Source organism: Rhinatrema bivittatum, chromosome 3 (assembly GCF_901001135.1).
Source record: "Rhinatrema bivittatum chromosome 3, aRhiBiv1.1, whole genome shotgun sequence".
Classification (NCBI taxonomy): domain Eukaryota; kingdom Metazoa; phylum Chordata; class Amphibia; order Gymnophiona; family Rhinatrematidae; genus Rhinatrema; species Rhinatrema bivittatum.
Window position 1 is genome coordinate 551,335,888 of NC_042617.1, and position 14,466 is coordinate 551,350,353.

Sequence of the window (14,466 nt, forward strand, 5' to 3'; positions counted from 1 at the left end):
CACCTGGCTCTAGCTTACTGAAAATTACCCACAATATCTTGTCATTTTCAAAATTTCAGCTGCTCAACTCCAGCTCCTAAGCCAGTGCTATATAACAGGTAGTGACCTTCACAGAATAACTTATCCTCAAGGCTTTGCATACTCCTCCAGAGGTGTTTGGAGACTGTTAAATGAAACCCCACCTTTGCCCATCCTGATTTTACCCACCCCACCATCGATAATGAATGGAGATAGCTTTATTCATGCCCTGCCTATGCCCCACCCATCTGTCAAAATATACCACAACCATGTATCAAAATAATCTCCCACACAATTTTTCACTATTTCACTAGAAACTATTTAGTGCTACAAGATTTATGCAGCACTGTACAGACACACATAAGAGACTGTCTGTGCTCTGCTGGAATTTACAATCTAGTGAATACAAACATACAAGATAAAATTAGTGTTTGGTAGGAATCAGGGATAAGATTTAAAGTCTCAAAGGTAGGTTAATCAGTGGAGTTTACCTGAGGACAGGGACCAGTTTCCAAGCACTCTTGGCCCAGAAACCCATGATAATTCTTCCAGGATAAATTAATGACTCTGCAGGGATAAATATGAACAAGCCCTTCAACAAAACTAAGAGATGAATTTCCAAAAGATTTATTTGGCTGACTTCAGGAGTTAGCCAGATATATCTATATAGTTAAAAATTCTACCACCCCTCTCCACACTCACCCTATATGCAAGGTACACAGAGTAAGCCTTTTAGAAAAGAAATGGGGCCAGAATGTTCCCAGGACAGGTTTTTTCCATTTATCCAATTAGCATGGAATTTCAGCTCTAACTGGATAAATGTAAATGCTTAACCCTGGCTACTCAAATGGCAGGCCTAACTCTAGCCAGAGACATTCAGCCTGAAAACTAGCATGTTAGTTTCGACTGAATATTTAGCTAAAGATAACCAGGTAAAATTATCTGGTTACTTCTTACTTGATCATCAGGATTTTGAAAATTGCTTCCTTGGAAATTGCAGGGTACAAATAAAATTCAAAAACATTAAAAATCTCACATTGGTGGCTGGTTATTATTATCATTTTAAGTGCAGACCTCATAATTCAAAAGATCACAAACCTAAGCTTTTTCCTTTATAGAAACCATTTTTGGAGGTATGACCCTTCTTTTTCAGGCTGTGAAGCAATTTAATAAAACCATAAGCAGAAAACAAGCAACTGAATGGTTTACTGTCCAAGATTATTCTATTATACTCAAACCAGCTGGGTCATTTTAGAAGAAGGAAAACAGTCATCTCAAGCATGGATGCTCAACAGCAGGCTTATTTGGTCAACATGTCCTTCTTCTCCAGTTATAACAACAGCTGCAAGTACATTTTAACTGTTTCCTGTTGACATGCGTCTGGCCAGTAAGACTAAAAGCAAAAAGCAGCTGTGAAGTGCTGAAAGCTTTTCAATAGGGATGCTCATTCATTTGAAATAAATAAGGAATCTGAATCAAAAATGCCATTTTTGGTTCATTTAATTTCAAATGAAAATGAATCACTACTATGTCTGAAAATCCTAAAATTTTTTCATTGTTTTCGTTTTGGTAAAGAGTGCATGCTATTAACAAATAATGTGCACTTTATGCCACCCTCTGCAAGCCCCTGCCAACCAATTGGGCCAGGACCTACCCAGCTGGATGAGCCTAGCCCAGATGGGGTCAACCTCGGTACTTCCAAATGCCTTCCTATCCCCACTTAAATGAGCTAGGACCAAGCACCTTCACAGCCCTGATTTACCTCTTCTGTGGGGTTGTAGCCAAAAGGGGTCAGGAGTGATGTCCATTCACTCCTTTCCCATTGGCGTCTCTATAAAAATGGCACCAACTGGCCCCGAGAGTAGCTTCAATGAGATGTCAAAATAGCACCAGCCTCAGGGCTGGATGGCACCATTTTCCTGTATGGCCGAATGTTTCTATGGAAATACAAGAAAAGGGTGCCACCCGGTCCTAAGACCAATGCCATTTAGACACCACTATTGCACCAGTCTCGGGGCCGGCTAGAACCAATTTTAAAGACCCAGTGGGGCAGGAACAATTGGGCATTACTCTTGCCCCTTTCTGATTTCAAGACACCATGGAAGCAGTAAGGGGAGGGGGGGCTAGAGAGGTCCCAAGCTTATTTAAGAGGGTAGGGGGGGGGGGGTTTCCGAGAGACCCAGGGATGCTTGGCTCAATCCAGCTAGGTAGGCCAGGGTCCTGGCTTATTGCTGGAAGTTGGAGGGGGCCTGGTGAGGTCCCACAATTTCAGTTTCTTATTGAACTAAAACATTTGGATCTACACAGCCCTACTTTTCAAAGGATATTTAGCCATATTAGGCATGCCCCTCAGAAGCTACATACAGATAGAGGTAAATCATTTTTCAACAGTTCTCTGAAACATGTTTCAAGGCAACAATGGTTAAGTGGTTTAACAATGTCTTTAAATCAAAGACGCGGCACTAGCCATCGTGATTTAACAATATCCTTTTCCTGGGAATTTATCAGTGTTTTTTATAACAAAGAAAAATGGAAGACAAAATTAGTTGGAGAAAAAAGGATTCATTATTTTCTCCCATTTTTATTTGTTGTAAAAAAAAAAAAAAAAAGAAATCACTGATAAATTCCCAGGAAAAATAAAATAAAAACAGAAAACAGAGGCCCCTTTATAGTATACAGCATTTTCTGTTGTTATGACATGTTATCAACCCTTAGATACAGTGATACTCATAGTTTCCATAATATTGATACAGGCCAGGCCTGCGGACGCGACACTGGCAAACTCTTTTGAGGACAAGGAAAACTATGGTGATAGCATTAACCTCATATCTGCACAGATCTTTATTCAAACAGGAGACATATTAAACTGTTGAAAACCAAGGGAAAATCTGAAAAGGGACACAAACAAACATTGGCCCAAGAGACTATCATGATGATGTGTGCTTTAAAGGTGGGCCAAGACTGGTGTACAAGAAAAACAATTACAGTGAGGAGCCTATTCCAAGGTAATTTTGATTCTGAACAATTATTTAAATTCAACCACCCCAGGACCGGGTATACAGAATTGATAAGCTTCTGGCAGGGCAAGGGAAAGGTGGGACTGTAAGATGAAGAGGATGACCTGATAAATTTAACAGTTGGGTGAAGGCCTTCGAGTTTCAAGACATATGATTTAAAAAAAATAAATTAATTAAGCATTGTCAAATAAAGCAAATTGAATGAATGAATGAATGAATGGGGAGGGGAAGTTATATCACATTGCCAACTAATTTCCCTTCAGGGGTATTCTTGCAAAATTACCAAGGCAACTAATCTATATGTTAGAAAAGTAAAGAAAAGCAAAAGAAAAATGAAACCTATCTGGTTCTCAAAGGAGGTGGCTGACAAAATAAAGGCTAAAAGAACAGCGTTCAAGAAATATAAAAGAACCCAAAGGGAGGAGCACAAAGAAGAATATCTGGTAGAACTGAGGGAGCCGAAGAAATTAATCAAGACGGCAAAAAGTCAAGCGGAAGAAAGGATTGCCAAGGAGGTAAAGAGAGGTGACAAAACATTTTTCAGATACATCAGTGAAAAGAGAAAAGTTCAAAGTAGTATAGTGAAATTGAAAGATGGAAAGGATCAATGTGTGGAGAGAGATGAAGAAATGGCAGAAATATTAAACAAATACTTCAGTTCTGTGTTCACTAAAGAAGACCCTGGAGAAGGACCATCTCTACTTAACAAGAAACTGGAGGGGAGTGGAGTAGATGAAACTCCATTTACAGTAGAAAAGGTATGGGAAGAGCTGAAGAATCTGAAAGTGGACAAAGCCATGGGGCCTGACGAGATTCATCCCAGGATACTGAGGGAACTCAGAGATGTGCTGGCGGGTCCGCTGTATGACCTGTTCAATAGATCCCTAGAAACAGGAGTGGTGCCGAGTCATTGAAGAAGAGCGGTGGTGGTCCCGCTTCACAAGAGTGGGAACAGAGAAGAGGCTGGAAACTACAGACCGGTTAGCCTCACTTCGGTGGTGGGAAAAGTAATGGAATCACTGTTGAAAGAGAGACTAGTGAACTATCTACAGTCGGGAGAATTGCTAGACCAGAGGCAGCATGGATTCACCAGGGGAAGATCCTGTCAGACAAATCTGATTAACTTTTTTGACTGGGCAAGGAATTGGATCAAGGAAGAGCGCTCGTCTACTTGGATTTCAGCAAAGCTTTTGATACGGTTCCGCACAGGAGACTGGTGAATAAAATGAGAAGCTTAGGAGTGAGTGCCAAGGTGGTGGCCTGGATTGCAAACTGGTTGACGGACAGAAGACAATGTGTGATGGTAAATGGAACTCTCTCTGAAGAGAGAGCGGTTTTAAGCGGTGTACCGCAAGGATCGGTGTTGGGACCGATCCTGTTCAATATCTTTGTGAGTGACATTGCGGATGGGATAGAAGGTAAAATTTGTCTTTTTGCGGACGACACTAAGATCTGCAATAGAGTGGACACGCCGGAAGGAGTGGAGAGAATGAGACGGGATTTAAGGAAGCTGGAAGAGTGGTCGAAGATATGGCAGCTGAGATTCAATGCCAAGAAGTGCAAAGTCATGCATATGGGAAGAGGAAATCCGAATGAACTATATTCGATAGGGGGGGGGGGGAAGAATGATGTGCACGGAGCAGGAGAGAGACCGTGGGGTGATGGTGTCTAATGATCTGAAGTCGGCGAAACAATGTGACAAGGCGATAGCAAAAGCCAGAAGAATGCTGGGCTGCATTGAGAGAGGAATATCAAGTAAGAAAAGGGAAGTGATTATCCCCTTGTACAGGTCCCTGGTGAGGCCTCACCTGGAGTACTGTGTTCAGTTCTGGAGACCGTATCTCCAAAGAGTCAGAGACAAGATGGAAGCGGTCCAGAGAAGGGTGACCAGAAAGGTGGAGGGTCTTCATTGAATGACTTATGAGGAGAGATTGAAGAATCTAAATATGTACACCCTGGAAGAAAGGAGGAGCAGGGGTGATATGATTCAAACTTTCAGATACTTGAAAGGTTATAACGATTCAAAGACAACGACAAACCTTTTCCGTCAGAAAAAAATCAGCAGAACCAGGGGTCATGAGTTGAAGATCCAAGGAGGAAGACTCAGAACCAATGTCAGGAAGTATTTCTTCACGGAGAGGATGATGGATGCCTAGAATGCCCTTCCGGAGGAAGTGGTGAAGACCAGAACTGTGAAGGACTTCAAAGGGGTGTGGGATAAACACTGTGGATCCATCAAGTCTAGAGGACGTGAATGAAGAGTGGGTGGCTCACGGGAATGATGGCTACTGCCTGGAGATTATACCCTTATTCAATAAACATACACACGGTTAATGTGACTCCAACATTGCTCTAAGCTTCAACGGCAAGAGGAAGTGTGGAAAAAAAGGATTTGCATTCACAAAAAGCGGGGAGTAGCTTGCTTGTTACGGCGGTTACTACCCCAAACTAAATAAGCCAGATACTTTACTTTCAATGCATATCCAGCATAGCTCTCTGCTTTAATGGCAGGGGAGAAAGTCTGATACTTCACACATATCCAACATAGCTCTCTGCTTCTACGGCAGGGGAGAAAGTCTGATACTTCATTTTCAACACACATCCAGCATAGCTCTCTGCTTCAACGGCAGGGGGAATGTAGAAAGGTGGATCTATATACAGACAATAACCAACAAGGACTGAGTTACATAGTCTGGGTAAACAAAGGCATGGGTGTAGCTTGCTTATTGCGGTGGTTACTACCCCTAACTATGGTAGATATTCACTTGGATGCAGTTCCAACACTACTCTCTACATTAATGGTGTGGGTGGAAGGGAAATAGAACCAAAAGGTTACTAACAGCCAAGAGTAACAGAAGTATGAGAGAAATTAAAAAAAATAAAAAAGGTGCATAGCTTGCTGGGCAGACTGGATGGGCCGTTTGGTCTTCTTCTGCCGTCATTTCTATGTTTCTATATAATTTTACAATACAGTTATCTAGGACCCTCTCTCTCTCTCTCTCTCCCCCCCCCCCCCCCCACTCCTCCAACCACCTCAGAGCCTGGGACACGGGTCTGATGGAAATGCAGTATCCACGTGCTTGGAATAATATTAAAGAAGATCAGAAGTGTCTTATAACTTCTGGAGGAGGAGATGTAGAACATCTCTTTATACTATGGCGAAGGCAGTATGTGACCATTCAAGATTTAAAGGATTACATAAATTATGACATTATTTGTTTCCATTAGCCCGTACCTCCATAGCACATTTAGAATCCCATCTTTCAAAGAATCACATTAAAATCAGATAACAGGGCAGTACTCTATGCAGAAGTTGATTTGGTTTACATTTTGGGGTTATAAACTACAATAATGGAAGTCACAAATTCCACACTTATTAATATATTATGCAAAACATAAAAGGTGGGTAAATATAGTTGTGTCTAGAGAACAACTAACTCTTGTTATATTTTGCATTTACAATCAAATATTAACACACCACATGCTCATTGGATTTAATACCATGCACCTATCCACAAACATAGTACAGCATCAGTTAGTTGAAGATCATGTTGTCCCACTGGTATATTGTATTCTTGCTAAGGGGTGGGTGAGAATGATCTTATGTCAGAAACCCCTGGGCTAAGACACGGCCAGCTGCCATGGAAAAAAAGGATCCCTGAGGCTCACTGAGGGCATAGGCCTGACACAGGCAGATTAGGAACCTGACAAGGTATTAAACAAGGTTAGTTTATTCTTCATTATATCTTTATGGTGAACGGAATCACATAGTCCACAAAGCATCACAAGGACCAAGAAACAAGGCTCGGGATTCCATGACAAACAAGGTCTGGTGCAGGATTCTAGGAACTCAGGAGACCAGACAGTACAGCAGAGCAACCATAGAACAAGCAATCACCACCAAGCAATGAACCAGCAAGGAATGCAGACCAAGGTGGGGAAGAAAATACTCTAATCAATTAAGAACTGATCCCTGCTGGAACAATCTAAGCTAGCTCCTACTGGGCTTAGCAGAAAAACACTACAAATACACAGACAACAATAACTGGGCTGAAAAGCAATCCCTAGGTAGGCCAATAGCTCCTCCTGGTGACTCAGATCCCATGGGATTATAGTTCAAGGATAGCCTATGCCTGACAGTTTATAACCATTGCTTACAATAAACCACATTATGCACCTGTGAAGCAACACCATATTATCTATATAAATAAAAATGTTAAATAGTTTGGACAAAAATCGCTAATCTCAGAAACCACTGAACCGATTGCTTTCAAATTTGGATACAACCTTCATTTCGCATACAGGAAGGTTCTTCTGTACTTACATTATATGTCACACCTGTGACAGATAAAATAGGTTTAAAGATTTTTTCCAGAAAACAGCGACATCTGCTGGACGTAAGCGCCATCTGTTACACCTTACACTAACACACGCTACACTAATCATTTCGCCAGTCCAGGTCCACGTTTCACTTCCATTTTAACACATTTGCGCACTTTTTTGCCGGAAGATAATTATTTCCTTTACAGATAAAATACACCCACCACCCTCCTCACACCCCCCACACACATGTCAAATTGATTTACTTCCCACAGCCTCCCACCACACACAAAAACACCCTCCTCACACCCCCCACGCACATGCCATTTTTACTTACTTCCTACACCCTCCGAGCACACACAAACCCGGACAAAAGTCCAGGCTGCTCCAGTGGGGGGCCAGAACCAGTCCGGGACACATCGCATGCACTACGGACGTTGCCTGCCAGCAATCAAAATGGCGCCGGCGGACCTTTCCCTTACTAGGCCACTCGGGGACACCAATGGCGGCAGTAGCCCATGTGACATAGTAAGGGCAAGGGCCCCTCGGCGCCATTTTCAGGACTGGCAGCCGGCGGCCCTTTGCCCTTACTATGTCAGAGGACCTACCGCTGCCATTGCTCCACCCCACTGACATAGTAAGGGCAAAGGGCCGTCGGAACCCGTTTCAGTGCTCGCAGCCGACGGACCAACGCCAATACATCGCTCCCGGACCACTCCTGAACGCCCGCTCCACCGACTGACATTTTTATCAGGTCTCGGGGGGTCTGGAGGGTGGGGGGTGGTAATGAATTTATTGCGAACATCTTGGGGAGGGGTCACGAGGGGGGGGCAGGGGGATGGGCTACTGTTTTTCGCAGGGCTGGGGGAGGGGGGGCAGGAGAGTGTGGGGTGGTTAGTTTAAGAGAACGTTTCTCATAGGGTTGTTTTTTGGGGGAAGGGGGAGGCTCACACACAAATACATACACTAAACTTGCACGATCTCGGCAACGCACCAAAATAGCCCTCCCCAGACCACAAAACAAATTTGGGAGTGCAAATTTGGTTAGGCACTTCCCTATTTGGCTACATAACGCGCACAGACGCCCAGGGACAGACCACATGTAGCACCAACAATTTTAATTTCCCAGGTCTTGGGGGGGGCAGGAGGGTGGGGGGTTATTATTTGATTTAAAGGGTTGGGATTGGGGGGTTTTTTTGGGGGGGTGGGGGGTTCCCACAGAAATAGAAAGACAAAAGTTTTCTGATCTGCAGGGTAGGCAGTAGGTGGGGGGAGGTGACTGTGAGGGGAGGGAGAATGAGGGGGGAGGTGAGTGTCAGGGGAGGGAGAATGAGGGGAGAGGTGAGTGTGAGGGGAGAGAGTTGGAGTGGGGACAGGGGAGGGAAGGGGGGGTGAGTGACCAAGGGGGAGGAGGATGAGTGACTGAGGTAAATGAGCAAGGGGATGGGGGAGGGAGGGTAAAGAACCTGACTCTGCCACTGCAACGCGTGGCCGGGTACCGCTAGTTTTAAATAAAGACAAACCAAAACAAGCACATTTCGTTTCATTACGGGAAGGGTTTCAAGATTATTAAATCTCAGATTAACAGAGAAGTTGACAATATCACCAGAAATGTGGCGGGCCACATTTCCACAGGCACGGAAAATGCCAGAGAACAGATGGAGGCAGGACTAGCTAAGCTTAGAAGAGGTGTTAAAAGAAAGGAAAAAAACATCTCCCGTTGTTAATAAAAGGACCAGCTGGGTTACGTAAAAGAAAGAAGCTGAACAATTGCAAGCCTCAGAAGCCGAAAGCCAAGTCTCAGAAGAGAATTGTCTCTACCGGTAAGAGACATTCTGACACTCAATGGCCTTCCTGCACTATGGGTCTGAAGAATGTGTTGAATAGGAACTGGATTGGTTCAGATAAGGCTCACCTAAACCAGCACCGAGAAAGACTAGCTGGCTCTAAATAATACTCTACTGTGTACCTAACTTGCAAGACTGTGAAAGAAGATGGGACAGGTCTTGATGCAGAAAGAAAGGTACTACTTTGTTGCTTGACCAATTAGCCAGTCTCCAGGATGTGACTCCTTTCAAAGCAAAAATCACTTTTCTTACAGAATCCTCATAGAATTGCTGCCCAATCATTTATTTATTTATGAGCATTTGATATTACACCTTTTCCTAAAGTTGCTCTCAAGGCAGATTACAATAAATTTAAATTAACAGAGGCATTAGAACAGCTTACAATCCAAACAGAATTCACAATTAGGGAAGTACTGGGATCCAGCAGAGGACACCCATTTGTGAATAGTTTTAGCATCCAGTTGTGTATAACACAGTCCCTCTTCAGGAGCCCAGGTAGTTGGGCCGAAGATGTGGATCCCAGGGGAAGGCCTTGTTGAAAAGCCAGGCCTTAGCTTTTTTCCTGAACTTAAGGCGGCATGGCTTTCAGGTTTAGGGTTAGTGGCTCTTTGTTCTAAATGTTTGGTGCGTAACAGCTGAAAGCACAGAGTCTCATGCAGGACAATCTGGCAGTGGTCAGGGGAGGAGAGGAAAGAAGAGCCATTTCAGCAGACCAGATTTCCCTCGAGAGTGTGTATAGTGAGAGAAGTTGAGAGAGGTATTCAGGGGCTTGTTTATTTAAGCCTTTGAAGACAAAGCAGAGAGTTTTAAATGTTATCCTGCTTTCTATTGGGAGCCATTGAAGTTGATGTAGAATAGGTGTGATATGATCAGTTGAAAAGTCCCTCAAAATGCACTTCACAAGTGGCCTGTTTTATAAAGATGCAGCTGGAACTCACAAGGTGAGACAGCCAGGGCCTTGTGAAGAGCTACCTTCACAGCTAGTAGAGCTGCCAGGATATTTACACATCAACCTGGGTTTTCAAGAAAAACTATCAGCAAATGGAGAGGATGTGAAAATGAAGCTAATGCATATCAAAGATGCTCGCTAAGTTGTGATGCTGAGCAACTCAGCAAACTTCACAATGCAGTTGTTTCCTTTATGGCAAAGAGAGAAAAATTAGCCCCTGGAGTGTGACCACCACATACATAGACTTTGCCGAAAGCCACTGTTTTCCATGTGGGTCTGAAGGTGTTTAGTATCCCAATGGGGACAGTGTTTATGATGTTGTAGTGGACCGTCAGCTGGGATCCAGTGATCACTGGGTGGTGTGGTTCAGTATTATTTATTTATTTCTTTGAAATACTTCTAGACTGCTTATCAACAATACTAAGCGATTTACAATTTTATATTCACAATATACAAATACTAGGTCTATAGATCAAACATAATAGTAGATGTGACATTCAGTTAAAATAACAACACAAAGCATATCAAATATAAAGTATCATTACTTTCAAAATATGATAACCTCATAGTAATGATACATTATTGTGCATGCGCTTCTGAACATTATTGAATTCATCTGCCAATCAATTCAAAAACCAAAGCAGTCAAATTAGATGACAGATAACACTAATCATAAGTAAGATAATATCCCACATTTGGGCTTTGCTATTAGTTATTACATGCACATTCCCCCACAACTTAGAAAAAATAAAGGGCATGAACTCCCTAATTTTTATCTCATTATTGAGAGCACTAATTTATTTTACATTATAGTAGCAAAGAACTATCAAAATTGACTAGGATCATCTGTTCATGTGTTAGGTCATTCTTTAAAATGTCATGGGAAAGGCTGTTGAAAGAGGTGTGTTTATACCTGCTTTCTAAATTTTAAAAAGAATATTTACATTTTTATAAATTTTAGAAGGGCATTCCACATAGTTGGTCCCTGTATGTAAAATAGATGCTTCCTCAATTCATCTATTCGAATTTGTTTGAATAGTGGAATACATAGCAAATTTTAAGCCTCAGAACAAAGCTACGAACCAATTGATACAGCTTGAAGACGGCATTAAAGGAAGCAGGAGGTAATCCATAAAATCTTTTAAAAACAAGTGTTAACATTTTAAAATTAATGCACCAAACTATGGGGAGTCAGTGACGCTTACCAAAGGGATACGTTCAAGGGTACTAAGAGAAGTTCTCCTAGCCCCACTGACTGACCTTTTAAATACTTCCTTAGAGTCAGGAGTAGGTCTAAAGGACTGGAGATGGGCAGATGTGGTTCCTATTCACAAAAGTGAAAGTAAGGAGGAGGCCAGGAACTGCAAGCTGGATAGTCTGACCTCTGTGATGATCAAATGAATGAAACCACTACTAAAACAGAGCATAGTGCAGTTTCTGGAATCCAATAGATTACATGATCTTAGGCAGCATGGTGTTATCAGAGGTAGGTCTTGTCAGATGAATCTGATCAATTTCTTTGATTGGATGACCACAGAGATGGATTAGGGGCGAGCACTAGATGTAGTGTACTTGAATTTCAATAGGGCCTTTAACATGGTTCCATATAGGCAACTGATAAATATACTTGTGAACCCTTGTTAGCGGTCCTAAAGTTTCTGAAAGGATTAGAAATTGGTTAAGTGGGAGGTGACAAAGGGTAGTGGTAAATGGAATTCACACTGAGGAGCAGTGTGGTGTGCAGGGATCAGTCCTTGAATCAGTTCTTTTCAAAATATTCATGAGCGACATTGTGGAAGGATTATCAGGAAAGGTTTGTCTTTCTGCCAATTATACCAAAATCTGCAACTGGGTAGATAGCCAGGAAGGCATGGAAAACATGAGGAGAGATCAAGCGAAGCTCAAGAAATGGTCTAGGGCTTGGCAATTAAGATTTTGCTGCTAAAATAATGCAGAGTTATACATTTAGGGGGTTGGCCCAGTGTTAAAATCTGCCTCTGTTTGCCTCTCAAAAAAAATGCAGAACTGTGACTTCACCTTGTCTGTGTACCCTCAGTATGACAGGGTCTGACAAGACCTTTGTGGTCAGTGATGTCAGAGTAGTGTCAGTGTGTAGGGAGAAGCACCACTCCCTACTGAGAGGAGTAAAGAAGAGGTATAAAAACCCCTATTCCCATTTGAATAGGAGGCTTAGGAGTCAGTTGAGGATGAGAGTCATCTTGGGTGGATTGCTGAGAGTTGAGGAGGAGTGAGGATTCCAGGCACTGGAGTTATGGTATTCTTAGAGGTCTCTCCTATAGAGGGGTTCCTTAGAGCCGGTCTCCTACTGAGAGGGTCCCATAGAGAGAGAGTGTTGAAGAGAGGAATTTCAGGATGGAAAATCCTGGAAGAGAGAGAGAGAGAAAGAAAATTCTTACCAAGCTTAGTGGACCAACATACTGGGAGATGCCAGTGGAAGTAGCATCCTGCTTGGGAAGGTCACTAGAGTCAAAGGGATCCAAATACCATTAGCTCAAGACTCCATCAAGAGATCAAAGAAAGAGCAAAGGATTGTGGAGGGAAGGATTACAGCTACCAAACAGGTACTGGGAGGGCCCAGGGTGGAAGAAGGTACTATCCACAAAGAGCTGAACTGTTTGAGGGAGAGTGGAACGAGACTGTGATTTTTGGTGCTGTGGATGTTTGGTGCAGCACTGGTACACTACCATAAGTGTACTATTTTGGATTTTGTGTTTGACACCAATTTTCCAGTAAAGAATTTATTTTAAACAACAGTTTTGAGACTGAAGAGTACTTTTTTTTTTTTTTTTTACAACGGTGAAAAGTAACTGGTGTGCAGAGAAGCCCCTGACTGAGTAAACATCATAACGGCCTTGAAAACTTGTTTTTTTTCCCCCTTGTGTGGGAACTACAGGATAGCCATGGGGCTTTGTGTGGTTCATGGCTCTCCCCTTGTATCCGCCTGCTCAGACCCAGAATGGGACTGAGGCTACAGATACAAAAACCCATGAGAGGTACAGTATAGGGATGAAATTTTTCTAAGAATGAAAGAAGAATAGGATCTAGGATGATCATATATGATCTCAAGGTGATCAAACAGATGGATAAGGCGATGGCAAAATTCCAGAAAGATGCTTGGTGCATAGGGAGAGGAATAGTCATCAAAAAAATGTGAGATAATATTGCCTGGTATAAATCCCTGGTAAGCCCTCATTTAGAACCCTGTGTACAGTTCTGGAGATCACACTTTCAAAAGGACATAAACAGGATGGAGTCAGTCCAGAGGGTGGCTACTAAAGGATCAGTGGTCTTCATTCTAAATCATAAGGGGACAGACTTAAAGATCTAAACATGTATATCTTAGAGGAAAGGTGGGATGGGGAGATATGATAGAGACATTTAAAAACCTCCAAGGTTTCCATGCATAAGAGGAGATGGGCCTTTTTCAAAGCAAAAGAGGTTCTAGAACAAGCAGTCATGGGATGAGGGTGAAAGGGGGAAAGCTCAGGAGTAATCTAAAGAAATATTTCTTTACAGAGAGGGTAGTGAAGACAAGGACAGTATCTGAAATTAAGAAAGCATGGCCTAAACATAGAGGATCTCGGAGGGAGTGGTAGGGATTGTGAAGCTGAATAGGTTGAGTATATGGACAGACTAGATAGGCCATATGGTCTTTTTCTGACAACATGTTCCTGTATATGCAATGGGATAAAACCAGGCCTTTATCAGCAGGATTCAGCCTGGCCCCAGGCCCAGGGTCAGCCCCAGGCCTCGAAGCACTCTTCGTCATTCTTCTTCTTCTTCCAACTGACCTCAGAAGATGGCATCAGTTGGCTTCAAGAGCCAAAGATTGAAGACAGGAGAAGAGCACTCTGAGGCCTTGGCTCTGAGGTCTGGGCCTGACCCTGGGCTGAGACCCAGGTATTGGGATCCAGCATCTGGCTGGGTCCAAGCCAAGGCCCTGGTGTTGGTACCTGGTCTCCGGACTGTGTCATGGCATTGGGCATGTGCCCAAGCCTCAGTCTAGGCCAAAGCCCAGGCATCACGACCCGGCCTCTAGGTCGGCTCCTAGTGTCGGGCCTGGGTCTAGGCCAAGGTCCTTGCATCAGTACCTGGTCTCTGGACTGGATTATAGCAATGGGCCTGTGCCCAGACTCTGGCCTAGGCAAGGCCCAGGTATTGGGACCTGGCCTCTGGGTCAGGTCTCAACATTTGGCCTAGGTCCAGGCCAAGGCCCCCATCACCATGACCTAGTCTCTGGACTGGGTTGTGGTATCAGGCCAGGCGTCGGGATATGGACTCCAGGTTGGGTCCT